The following is a 13,169-nucleotide window of genomic DNA, read 5'->3' on the forward strand; positions in this document are numbered from 1 at the left end:
TGGGCCTGGAGCGAGTATCCCCGGTGCCCGGCCCTCTCCTCCCTTCTCCGGCTGCTGAGTCACCGCCCAGGGTGGAGGAGCCGGCCTCCCTGGGCCCAGCCACCCAGCTTGAGCCGCCCGGAACCCCTCCTGGCCAGGCCATCCTCAAGGCCGAGGAGCCGCTGCAGGAGGAAATCTCCCCAGAGCCCACGGCTGCATCCCTGCGTCCAGGAACACTGGGGGCTCCGCTTCTGGCCCAGCCGCCCCCAGCCCAGGACCCCTCGCTGGCCCAGCTTCCCCCCCAGCGCTGGAGCTCCCTCCCCATCCTCCCAGTGCAACAAGGTGGTGCAGGCAGGCAGCCCCCAGATATGGGCTTGAAGACAAAAAACGGGGTCCCCTTCCCTTCGGTACCTGCCTGGGCCGTGACAGACCAGGCCCTGGAGCCCCACCGGGACTCCCATCACAGGGTCCCCCCAGCCCCCTAGGGACGACGCTGTCGGGCCCAGGACACCCTTCCTGCCCCACAGCCACTGCAGCTCGTGCCCCTCGCTGGGCAGTGATGGGCACAGCCAGGGCAGAGCCAGGGCAGCGCTGAGCCCGCTGCCCCGAGGCCCTGCACAGGCCCGGGACCCTCTCCCCTCCGCATCCACGGGGCTGCTCGATGCTCGCGGGCCTCAGGGGCAGAGCGTGACGGTGAGTGTGGGGGCCCGGAGGCTCTGGCCTGCCGTCACCGTGCCCTGCCTCATCTCGCTGTCCCTCCTGGAGTGTGGCACCCCCCACACAGGACACCAGCCCCTGACCCAGAGGGACCTGGGCTGGCCTGGCCCCGGGCTCTGTGGGGGCAGGGGCGACTCGAGCCCCCCGCCCAGGCCCAACATGAAGACTAATGGGATCCAGCCCCCCAGGGTCCTAGCCAGGCCTGTGTTCTGGCCCGGGCTGAGCGAGCCCTCTCACAGTCGGATGTGGCCTCCTGGGCCTTGGGCGTGCCCCACAGATCCAGGTCGCTGACCTAGGGCAGCCCTGGGGGTCCTGGGACACCCCAGGGCCGGGGCAGCAGGGGCAGGCCCATGGGCCCCACCTGCACCCACACAAGGAGGCAGGCTCCTCCAAGTGCTGGGGCTCCAGCAGTCAGTCACCTGGCCCCAGGGGGCCTGAGGCCAGTGTCCCGCTGCCCTGCAGGGACCCAGCGTAGGAGCCTATGGGCCGCAGGTCCAGGTCAGCCCTGCTGTCCTCAGAACCTCCTCTCAGGCCCCAACCTCAGGACACGTGCCCCCACCCGGAGTCCACACAGGCTCCCAGGTGGGGGACTCTAGCACCTGCACTCCTGTGGGATTCCCGCTTTCCTCTAAGGACAGGAAGGTCTCCCTCCCCAGGGGAAGACTCAGACCCTCAGCTCTGAGCCCCTGTTTGCTGTTAAAAGTTCAATAAAGTGTTGTGTGAAAATGCACGGCCAGCTCATTTCTGTGTCTCCCAGAGCTCTGCGCATGGGGCGCGGAGAGACCCCCCAGAGAGGAGGAGGGGGCACTGCCCAGGCCCCGACCAGCCCCTGCAGGGGCGCCTCTAGGCACACACAGCTGACGTCCCCACGTGCCTTCCAGGGGTGGCCAGACGGCAGGGTCAGGACCAGTACAGATTCTACTGCAACTCAGCTTGTGCCCTGGGGCCAGGACGGGCCTGGGACAGAGTGACAGCCAGGGAGCCTCAGGTCACCAGGGCCTGTGCAAAGCATCCTGGGAGGTCTGTCTCCTTCTGTCTAGGGGGCCTAGTGTGGCCGGGCTCCGGTGGCACTTCCTCCCTTCCCCGCCCCATGCCTGTGTGCTTGGGGCACAGAAGGCCCGCGGGGCAGTCAGTGTGGCTCTGGAGGGGACGTCAGGACAGCAGGCCCTTGCAGCCCATGCACCTGGGCCACCTTCACCAGGTGGGCTCAGCATGCACACCTGGTGCTGCTGGATCTCTCACACCAGCATGTGGAGGGTACGCTCCACGCCCTAGTGAGTAGGGGCTGGGTGAGTGTGGGGCTCAGCCTGGGGGCCAGGCAGCACAGGAGACCGAGGGACCCCAGCCCTCTCCCCACCCCAACTCCTACACACAGGCAGCCCCAGGGCTCCCCCCCATGGGCAGCTGGCTCCTCAGGAGCTCCCCCTCACAGCAGCCCCAAGGTCTGGCTCCCAGCTGGAGAGGCATCAGAGAAAAGAGAAGCAGCAGGCGCTCGGCTGGGACCCACTGCTGGACACGTGAATGTGGCCGAGCTGGACCTTCCAACTTAGCTGACCCTCCAGTGGGAAGTCACAGCACGAGTGAGCTCAGGGTCGCCCAGGAGAACCCAACTAGCCACCCAGCGCTAGCACCAGAAATGATGTTGTTTCAACCATTTCGGCATTAGGAATGACACAGCCTGAGGATCAGATCGCTGCACAGCGATAGACACACACACACCCCAAACCCAACAAAAGTCGGAGTCCCCCAAATGTTGTCAAATGGCAGCCGGATGGTTACATAAACAACGCTGGGGTCCCCGATAGGATACATGGAGGATGCTACAGACCACGAATGCAGAGGTGCTGGAGGCCCGGAGATGTGCCTGCCGGGTGCCGACGCAGAGTGCGGAATGGTGGGAAGCATCCTACAGAGGGTGCACCCCTCCTAGGAAAGGACGCTGGGTCCCTGCAAAGGCTCCGGATGCTGACATCTGTCCTCCTCTCCTTCAGCTTCTGGTTTTCCCCCTATTTTGTTCTTCATAATTCTACTTCAGCCTCCACCCTGCATCCAAGCCAAGGACAATACAGGCTTCTTTATGACATCGGGTCCTAAAAGGAGGCCAAGCTCTGGCTACAGGGATCGGGAATGATTATTGCCTATTTTTATGCTGATACACTGAACTTGTGCCTTCACAGCTCTTCTCTCCCTGCAGAACGAGGGGAAGCACAGGTCTTACAATGAAGGAAGCCCACTCCCACTCGGGCGGGACCATCGCTTGTGGAGGACATCATCTGGGCCAAGGAGTGCAAGCGGGGGTGATCAAGAACAGGTCGCAGGTTAGACATAGTCTGGTTTGAGGTTTTTCCTGAAGCAAGCACTTAACTTCGATGTCATGCTTTATTAGTTCATCCATTTATTATTTGTTAAATATTTTATTTTTATGTCCTCTCTATACCCAACATGGAGTTCAAACTCACAATCCTGAGATCAAGATGCACTGACCATGCCAGCCAGGCACCCCAGTGCCATGTTTCATATTTCTTTGCTGGCTCGCCTATCTCTGCATCCAACTGGAACATCGAGTCCATGATAGGGGAGCTTTAGCTATCTCTGAATCCTAGAATGTTCTCACTATATCCCAATCCTCGAACGACCTTTGCCATTGAATAGCACTTTAAATAAATCGTAAAATGACTACTGGTAAAGGAAATTGCCAACTTTTCACGTGTGTGGGCCCCGCTCCCTGGGCTCCCGGGGAAGCTCTGCTTCCTTTAACATTGATCAAGGTCCAAATGACTCCACCACACCTCGAAGCGTGGGCTCAGTTTCTGCCCTGACACATGCAGCACGTCAGCTTCAATTAATACATATCAATCAAAGGGAGCCTGGCCGGCTCGGTGTGGTTCGTAAGAATATGCGACTCTTGTTCTTGGGGTAGCGAGTTCAAGCCCCATGTTGGGTGTAGAGATTACAGAAAAATAAAATCTTAAAAAAAATCAGTTGATCTGGGGGAGACACATCCCCGGATCCCACAGGGGCAGGGAGCCAGCTGATGGGTCTGTGCACAGTATTATAAGCAGGAGAGCACAAAATCAGAACTTTCAGAAGTCTGCTAGAGTGGGGGGACACACCAGCCTTGATGGTGTTCAGGTGGCGAAGTGGGGGGCAGCCCCTGGAGCGACAGGGTGGGCTCAGGATCCCTGGGGTCCCAAGGATGGTGGCACCAACTGTTCCCAGACACAGGACTGGGAACCTGGCTGAGAGCAGCAGGACTAGGGCCAGCTGTCTGCCCTGTGTGGCCATAAACTGCAAACACCTGTGCAGTCACAGGGCCGCATCCCTAGGATGGGCCAGCAAAGGCCAGAAGTGGGAGGAAACCCTCCCGGGAGGGAAGAGCACAGGTCTCCCTCAGGGCAGTCCCTAAAATTTGAAGTTTTGAAACTCAGTCTCTTGTCTGAGATTTGAAAAAAAAAAGAAGAAAGAAAAAAGAAAAGAAAAAGAAAAAAGGAAAGAAAAGAAAAGAAAGAAAAGAAAGAGTGAGCAAGCAGGATGCTCAGCCTCAGGGCCAGAGAACCCGGCGCCCCCACCCGCATCCCGCCCATCAGCGCCTGAGCAGCACAACTCCACCTGGTGGAGGCCAGAGGCGCTGGTGTCGACCCCGCCTCTGGCCCCGCAGGTGCATCTCCCCTGAGGCAGGTGCACACCTGACAATCAGCGCCATGGGCCCCTCCCCCAGGCCCTGCACAGACCACTGGCTCCCACCAAGTGTACAGGCCACAGAGGCTGCAAAGTTTCAGCTCTACAGGGAAAGTAGGGTCTAGCTTCCTTTGTACTTTGTTCTTTCTTTCTTTTATTTTCATTTATTTTCTTCAATTCTTTTTATTAATTGCTTAATTTTAATTTTTATGTATATACCTTATATATTTCTTATTTTTGTTCACGTTCATTGTACTTTAATTTTCTTTCTTATTCTGGGATTTAGATTCTTTTAACAAGCAGGCCAAAACACACACAGGTTCTAGTGATTTGGCGGGGGGGGGGGCGGTTGTTATTGTTATTTTTTTTTTGTTTTTTCTTTTTCTTCCTTATTTATTTTCTGGAAAAAATAATGATATGGAAAAACTCACCCCCCCAAAAGAACATGAGGTAGTACTCACAGCTAAGGAGTTCATCAATACACTTATATGATGTCCGACTAGAGTTTAAAACAATGATTATAAAGATAACAGATGGACTGGAAAAAGAGCACAGAAGAAAACTAGACAATCCGTTACTGTAGAAATAAAAGAACTAAAATCTAGTCAGGCCAATGTTAAAAATGCTATAATTGAGATGCAGTCCCACGTGGAAGCCTTAAAAACAAGAAAGGTTATGGACCACAGAGGCAGACGTAGGGAACTCAGCCACTTATTAAAACAATAACATTCATATCATAGGAGACTCAGAAGATGAAGAGAGAGAGAAGGGGCAGAAGTTTTATTTGAACAAATTATGTAAACTTCTCTCACCCGAGGAAGGACACAGACATTGAAACTGAGAGCACAGAGAACTCCCACTAAATTCAACAGAATCTGACCATCGCCAAGGCACATCAGAGTCAAATTCACAAAATACACAGACAAGGAAAGAATCCTGAAAGCAGCAGAGGCAAGGTTTGGGGGAGAGTCCTTAACCTACAAGGGAGGATGAATCAAGTTTGCAGCAGATCTGTCCACAAATTTGGCAGGCCAGAAAGAAGTGGAAGGAAATATTGAATATACTGAGTGGGAAAAGTATGCAGCCAAGAATTCTTTCTTCAGCAAGGCTGTTATTCGGGATAGAAGGAGAGATAAAGAGTTTCCCAGGCAGGCAAAAAATAAAGTTCATGACTACTAAACCAGTCCGGCAAGGAATTTTAAGGGGGACTCTTCTAGTAGGGGAAAGAAAGAGACCAAAAGCAACAAAGACTAGAAAGGACCAGAGAACACCACCAGAAACACCAACTCCACCAGTAACACAAAGGCACTAAATTCATATCTTTCGATAATCACTCTGAAAGTAGATGGACTAAATGCTCCAATCAAAAGATATAGGGTATCAGAGTGGATTAAAAAACAAGATCTGTGATGCCTGGGTGGCTCAGGGGTTGAGCCTCTGTCTTCGACTCAGGGTGTGATCCTGGAATCTGGGATCAAGTCCCACATCGGGCTCCTGGTGGGGAGCCTGCTTCTCTCTCTGCCTAGGTTTCTGCCTCTCTCTCATAAATAAAATCTTAAAAAGAAAAAAAAACCAAGATCCATCTATATGCTGCCTACAAGACACTCACCTTAGACCTATAGACACCAACAGATTGAAAGTCAGGGGATGGAAAATCATCTATCATGCTAATGGACATCAAAAGAAAACTGGAGGATCCATACTTATATCAGACAAACTAGATTTGAAACCAAACACTGGGGATACCTGGTGGTTCAGGGTGTGATTCTGAGGTCCCAGGATAGAGTCCCACATCGGGCTCCCCTTGGGGAGCCTGCTTCTCCTTCTGCCTACGTTTCTGCCTCTGCTTCTCTCTGTGTATCTCTCATAAATAAATAAACTGATAAAATCTTTTTTTTAAGAAAGGAAGAACAAATACTGTAAGAAGAGATGTAGAAGGTCATTATTTCATAATTAAGAAGATTCTCCATCAAGGAGACCAAACAATTGTATATATTTATGCCACCAACATGGGAGTACCTAAATATAGAAACCAATTAACAACAAACATAGAGAAACTCACTGATAATAATACAATGACAGAGGATTTTTTAAAAAAGATTTTATGTATTTTTTTTTTAAATTTTTATTTATTTATGATAGTCAGAGAGAGAGAGAGAGAGAGAGGCAGAGACACAGAGGGAGAAGCAGGCTCCATGCACCGGGAGCCCGACGTGGGATTCGATCCCGGGTCTCCAGGATCGCGCCCTGGGCCAAAGGCAGGCGCCAAACAGCTGCGCCACCCAGGGATCCCGATTTTATGTATTTATTAATGAGAGACACACACACACAGAGAGGCAGAGACCCAGGCAGAGGGAGAAGCAGGCTCCATGCAGGGAGCTCAACATGGGACTCGATCCCGGGTCTCCAGGATCACAGCCTGGGCTGAAGGTGGTGCTAAATCGCTGAGCCACTGGGGCTGTCCAATGACAGGGGATTTTAACACCTACTTACAGCAATAGACAGATAATCTAAGCAGAAAATCAATAGGGGAACAATGGCCTTGACACACTGGACCAGAGGGACTCAACAGATATAGTCAGAACATTTCCTCCTAAAGCAGCAGAATATACATTCCTTTCAAGTGCACATAGAACATTCTCCAGAACAAAAAAAAAAAAAAAAAAAAAAAAGAACATTCTCCAGAACAGATCACATCATGGACCACAAATCAGCCCTCAACAGGTACAAGACAATTGAGATCATACCATGTACATTTTCAGACCATGACACTATGAAACTTGAAGTCAACTGCAAAAAAAAAAAATTGGAAAGACCACAAATATGTGGAGATTATGAACATCCTACTAAACATGGAGATTGAATGAAGCAACCAGGAAATTAAAGAAGAAAATTTTTAAATAATATAGAGAAATGAAAATGAAAACATGCTTGTCCAAACCTCTGAGATGCAGCAAAGGCAGTCCTAAGAGGGAATTACATAGCAATACAGGCCTACCTCAAGAAACAAGAAAAGTCTCCAATATACAACCTAACTCTACACCTAAAGGAGCTACAAAAGGAACAGCAAATGAAGCCTAAAGCCTGTGGAAGAAGGGAAATAATAAAGATGAGAGCAGAAATAAACAATACAGAAACAACAACAGAATAGTAGAATGGAAGAGCTGGTTCTTCAAAATAATTAATAAAATGGATCTAGACCTAGCCAGACTTATCAAAAGAGAAAGGACCTAATAAAATCACAAATGAGAGAGGAGAGATCACAATCAACACCAGAAAAATAAGACAACTATAAAAGAATACTATGAAAAATTATATGCCAACAGAGGATCCCGGGGTGGCTCAGTGGTTTAGCACCTGCCTTCTACCCAGGGCGTGATCTTGGAGTCCCCAGAGCGAGTCCCACATCAGGCTTCCCGAATGGAGCCTGCTTCTCCTTCTGCCTGTTTCTCTGCCTCTGCTTCTCTCTCTCTCTCTCTCTCTTTCTCTCAGTCTCTCTCTCTGTGTATGTGTCTCTCATGAATAAATAAAATCTTAAAAAAATTATATGCCAACAAACTGGGAGACCTGGAAGAAATGGACAAATCCCTAGAAATGTACAAACTATCAAAACTGAAATAGGAAAAATTGAAAATGTGAATAGACCCGTAACAGGCAAATTAATTGAATCAGCAAGGCACCTTGCTTGTTGATTGAGCCTCAGTGTGCCTCAGTGGTTGAGCATCTGCTTTGGCTCAAGTCATGATCCTGGAGTCCTGGGATCAAGTCTCACATTGACCTCCCTGCATGGAGGCTGCTTCTCTTTCTGCCTGTGTCTCTGCCTCTGTCTCTCATGAATAAATAAAATCTTTTTAAAAAAGGAAAAACATGAGGAAGGACCCAAGTAAAATCACAAATGAGAGAAGAGAAATAACAACACCATCATCTTATAATACAAACTATCATAAGAGAACATTATGAAAAATTATATACCAACAACTTGGGAAAACCCGGAAAAATAGATCAATTCCTAGAAATACATAACATAGCCAAAATTAAAAAGGAAGAAATAAGAAACTTGGACAGATAACCAGCAAAGAAATTGAATCAGCAATCAAAAATCTCCCAAAAAACAAAGTCCAGGACCAGGTGGCCTTCCCAGAGCATTTCTACCAGACATTTAAAGAATAATTAATATCTATTCTTCTCAAAGTATTCCCCCCCCCAAAAAAAAGAAAAGAAAGGAAAACTTTCAAACTCAGTCTATGAGGCCAGCATTACCCTGATACCAAAACTAGATAAAGACCCCACTACAAAAAGAGAGAGAAAGAGAGAGAGAGAGAACTAAAGGCCAATATCCCTGACTAACAGAGATAAAAAACTCTCAATAAAAAATTGGCAAAGTGAATCCAACAATACATTAAATAAATTATTCACAATGATCAAGTGGGAGTTACTCCTGGGTTGCCAAGATGTTTCAATATTAACAGATCAATCAGTGCGATACACCACAATATTAAAAGAAAGAATAAGAACCAAGTGATCATTGCTTTTTTTAAAAGATTATTTATTTATTTATTTATTTATTCATTCATTCATTCATTCATTCATTCATTCATGAGAGACACAGAGAGACAGGCAAAGACATAGGCAGAGGGAGAAGCAGGCTCCATGCAGGAAGCCCGATGTGGGACTTGATCCCGGGACTCTGGGATCACACCCTGAGCCAAAGGCAGAGGCTCAACCACTGAGCCACCCAGGTGTCCCACCAAGTGATTGTTTCAACAGATGAAGTAAAAGCATTGATAAAAAACAACATCCAGTCATGATGAAAGCCCTCAACAGATTAAGTTTAGAGGGGATATACCTCAACATAATAAAAACCTTAGATGAGAAACCCAGATTATCATCCTCAACAGGGAAAAACCAAGAACTTTTCCTCTGCAGTCAGGACCAAGACAGGGATATGCACTCTCATCACTCTTATTCAACACAGTCTAGAAGTCCTAGCCACAGCAGTCAGACAACAAAAAGAAATAAAAGGCATCCAAATCACCTGGGAAGATATCAAGCTTTCACTATTTGATGATGAATGACTTTCCGTATAGAAAACCCAAAAATCTCTATCAAAAACTTCTAAAACTGATAAATTCAGTAAAGGATACAAAGTGAACTTGCAGAAATCTGTTGCATTTCTATACACCAATAATGAGGCAGCAGGAAGAGAAGTTGAGGACTCAATCCCATGTATACTAGCACCAAAAACAATAAGATACGTAGGATTAAGCCTAACCAAAGAGGTGAATGCCCTCCTGTAAATCCTATAAAACACTGATGAAAGGAATTGAAGATGACACAAATAAAATATAAAGGCATTTCATGCTCATGGATTGGAAGAACAAATATTGTTTATCTTTTTAAAAGATTTTATTTATTTATGAGAAACAGAGAGACAGAGAGGCAGAGACACAGGCAGAGGGAGAAGCAGGCTCCATGCAGGAAGCCCAACGTGAAACTCGATCCTGGGTCTCCAGGATCATGCCCTGGACTGAAGGCAGCACTAAACCACTGAGCCACCCAGGCTGCCCTATTTAAAAGGCTATATACTACTCAAAGCAATCTATACATTTAATGCAATCCCCATTAACATAGCAATGGCATATAATAAAAAAAAAAAAAACATAGCAATGGCATTTTTCACAGAGCTGGAACAAATGATCCTAAAATTTGTATAGAGCCACAAAGATCATCCAAAACCTCCCAAGACACAAAAGTCCAGGGCCAGATGGCTTCTCTGGGGAACTCTATCAAACGTTTAAAAAGAAACCATATCTATTTTACTAGAGCTGTTCCTAAAGATAGACAGAGATGGAGTACTTCCAAACTCGTTCTATGAGGCCAGCATCACCTTAATTCCAAAACAAGACAAAGACCCCACCATAAAGGAGAATTATAGACCAAAATCCCTGATGAACATGGATGCAAAAATTCTCAACAAGATACTAGCCAATAGGATACAATAGTACATTAAGAAGGTTATTCACCATGACCAAGTGGGATTTATCCCTGGGATGCAAGGCTGGTTCAACACTCATAAAACAATCAATATGATTCATCATATCATCAAGAGAAAAAACAAGAACCATATGATCCTTTCAATAGATACAGAGAAAGCATTTGACAAAATACAGCATCCATTCCTGATCAAAACTCTTCAGAGTGTAGGGATAGAGGGAACATTCCTCAACATCTTAAAACCCGTCTACAAAAAGCCCACAGCAAATATCATTCTCAATGGGGAAGCACTGGGAGCCTTTCCCCTAAGATCAGGAACAAGACAGGGATGTCCACTCTCACCACTGCTATTCAACATAGTACTAGAAGTCCTAGCCTCAGCAATAAGACAACAAAAAGAAATAAAAGGCATTCAAATTGGCAAAGAAGGAGTCAAACTCTCCCTCTTTGCCGATGACATGATACTCTACATAGAAAACCCAAAAGACTCCACCTCAAGATTGCTAGAACTCATAGAGCAATTTGGCAGTGTGGCAGGATACAAAATCAATGCCCAGAAGTCAGTGGCATTTCTATACACTAACAATGAGACTGAAGAAAGAGAAATTAAGGAGTCAATCCCATTGACAATTTCACCCAAAAGCATAAGATACCTAGGAATAAACCTAACCAAAGAGGTAAAGGATCTATACCCTAAAAACTATAGAACATTTCTGAAAGAAATTGAGGAAGACACAAAGAGATGGAAAAATATTCCATGCTCATGGATTGGAAGAATTAATATTGGGATCCCTGGGTGGCTCAGCGGTTTAGCACCTGCCTTTGTCCCAGGGCACGATCCTGGGATCCCGGGATTGAGTCCCGCATTGGGCTCTCGGCGTGGAGCCTGCTTCTCCCTCCTCCTGTGTCTCTGCCACTCTCTCTCTCTGTCTATCATAAATGAATAAATAAATAAATCTTTTTAAAAAAGGAAGATTAATATTGTGAAAATGTCAATGTAACCCAGGGCAATTTACATGTTTAATGCAATCCCTATCAAAATACCATTGACTTTCTTCAAAGAGTTGGAACAAATTATTTTAAGATTTGTGTGGAATCAGAAAAGACCCCGAATAGCCAGGGGAATTTTAAAAAAGAAAACCATAGCTGGGGGCATCCCAATGCCAGATTTCAGGTTGTACTACAAAGCTGTGGTCAACAAGACAGTGTGGTCCTGGCACAAAAACAGACACATAGATCAATGGAACAGAATAGAGAACCCAAAAGTGGGCCCTGAACTTTATGGTCAACTAATATTTGATAAAGGAGGAAAGACTATCCACTGGAAAAAAGACAGTCTCTTCAATAAATGGTGCTGGGAAAATTGGACATCCACATGCAGAAGAATGAAATGAGACCATTCTCTTGTACCATACACAAAGATAAACTCAAAATGGATGAAAGATCTAAATGTGAGACAAGATTCCAACAAAATCCTAGAGGAGAACATAGGCAACACCCTTTTTGAACTTGGCCACAGTAACTTCTTGCAAGATACATCCACGAAGGCAAAAGAAACAAAAGCAAAAATGAACTATTGGGAATTCATCAAGATAAGAAGCTTTTGCACAGCAAAGGATACAGTCAACACAACTAAAAGACAACCTACAGAATGGGAGAAGATATTTGCAAAAGACGTATCAGATAAAGGGCTAGTTTCCAAGATCTATAAAGAACTTATTAAACTCAACATCAAAGAAACAAACAATCCAATCATGAAATGGGCAAAAGACAGGAACAGAAATCTCACAGAGAAAGACAGACATGGCCAACAAGCACATGAGAAAATGCTCCGCATCACTTGCCATCAGGGAAATACAAATCAAAACCACAATGAGATCCCACCTCACACCAGTGAGAATGGGGAAAATTAACAAGGCAGGAAACCACAAATGCTGGAGAGGATGTGGAGAAAAGGGAACCCTCTTGCACTGTTGGTGGGAATGTGAACTGGTGCAGCCACTCTGGAAAACTGTGTGGAGGTTCCTCAAAGAGTTAAAAATAGATCTGCCCTATGAGACAGCAATTGCACTGCTGGGGATTTACCCCAAAGATACAGATGCAATGAAACGCCGGGACACCTGCACCCCGATGTTTCTAGCAGCAATGTCCACAATAGCCAAACTGTGGAAGGAGCCTCGGTGTCCATCGAAAGATGAATGGATAAAGAAGATGTGGTCTATGTATACAATGGAATATTACTCAGCCATTAGAAACTACAAATACCCACCATTTGCATCGACGTGGATGGAACTAGAGAATATTATGCTGAGTGAAATAAGTCAATCAGAGAAGGACAAAAATTATATGGTCTCATTCCTTTGGGGAATATAAAAAATAGTGAAAGGGAATAAAGGGGAAAGGGGAAAATAAGTGGGAAATATTAGAAAGGGAGACAGAACATGAAAGACTCCTTACTCTGGGAAACAAACTAGAGGTGGTGGAAGGGGAGGTGGGCGGGGGGTGGGGGTGACTGGGTGGTGGGCAATGAGGTGGGCACTTGACGGGATGAGCACTGGGTGTTATTCTGTATGTTGACAAATTGAACACCAATAAAAAATAAATTTATTAGAAAAAAGCAAAAAAAAAAAAAGCAAAAAAAAAAAAAACCCATGAAAGATTGAAAATAGCCAAAGCGGTGTTGAAAAAGCAAACTAAATCTGGGGTTTCAGACCTCAAGTTATATTACAGAGCTCTAGTGATCCAAAGAGTATGGTGTGGCCACAAGAAGGAGACCCGTAGACCAATAGAACAGAATGGAG

Source organism: Canis aureus, chromosome X (assembly GCF_053574225.1).
Source record: "Canis aureus isolate CA01 chromosome X, VMU_Caureus_v.1.0, whole genome shotgun sequence".
In the NCBI taxonomy this organism is placed as follows: domain Eukaryota; kingdom Metazoa; phylum Chordata; class Mammalia; order Carnivora; family Canidae; genus Canis; species Canis aureus.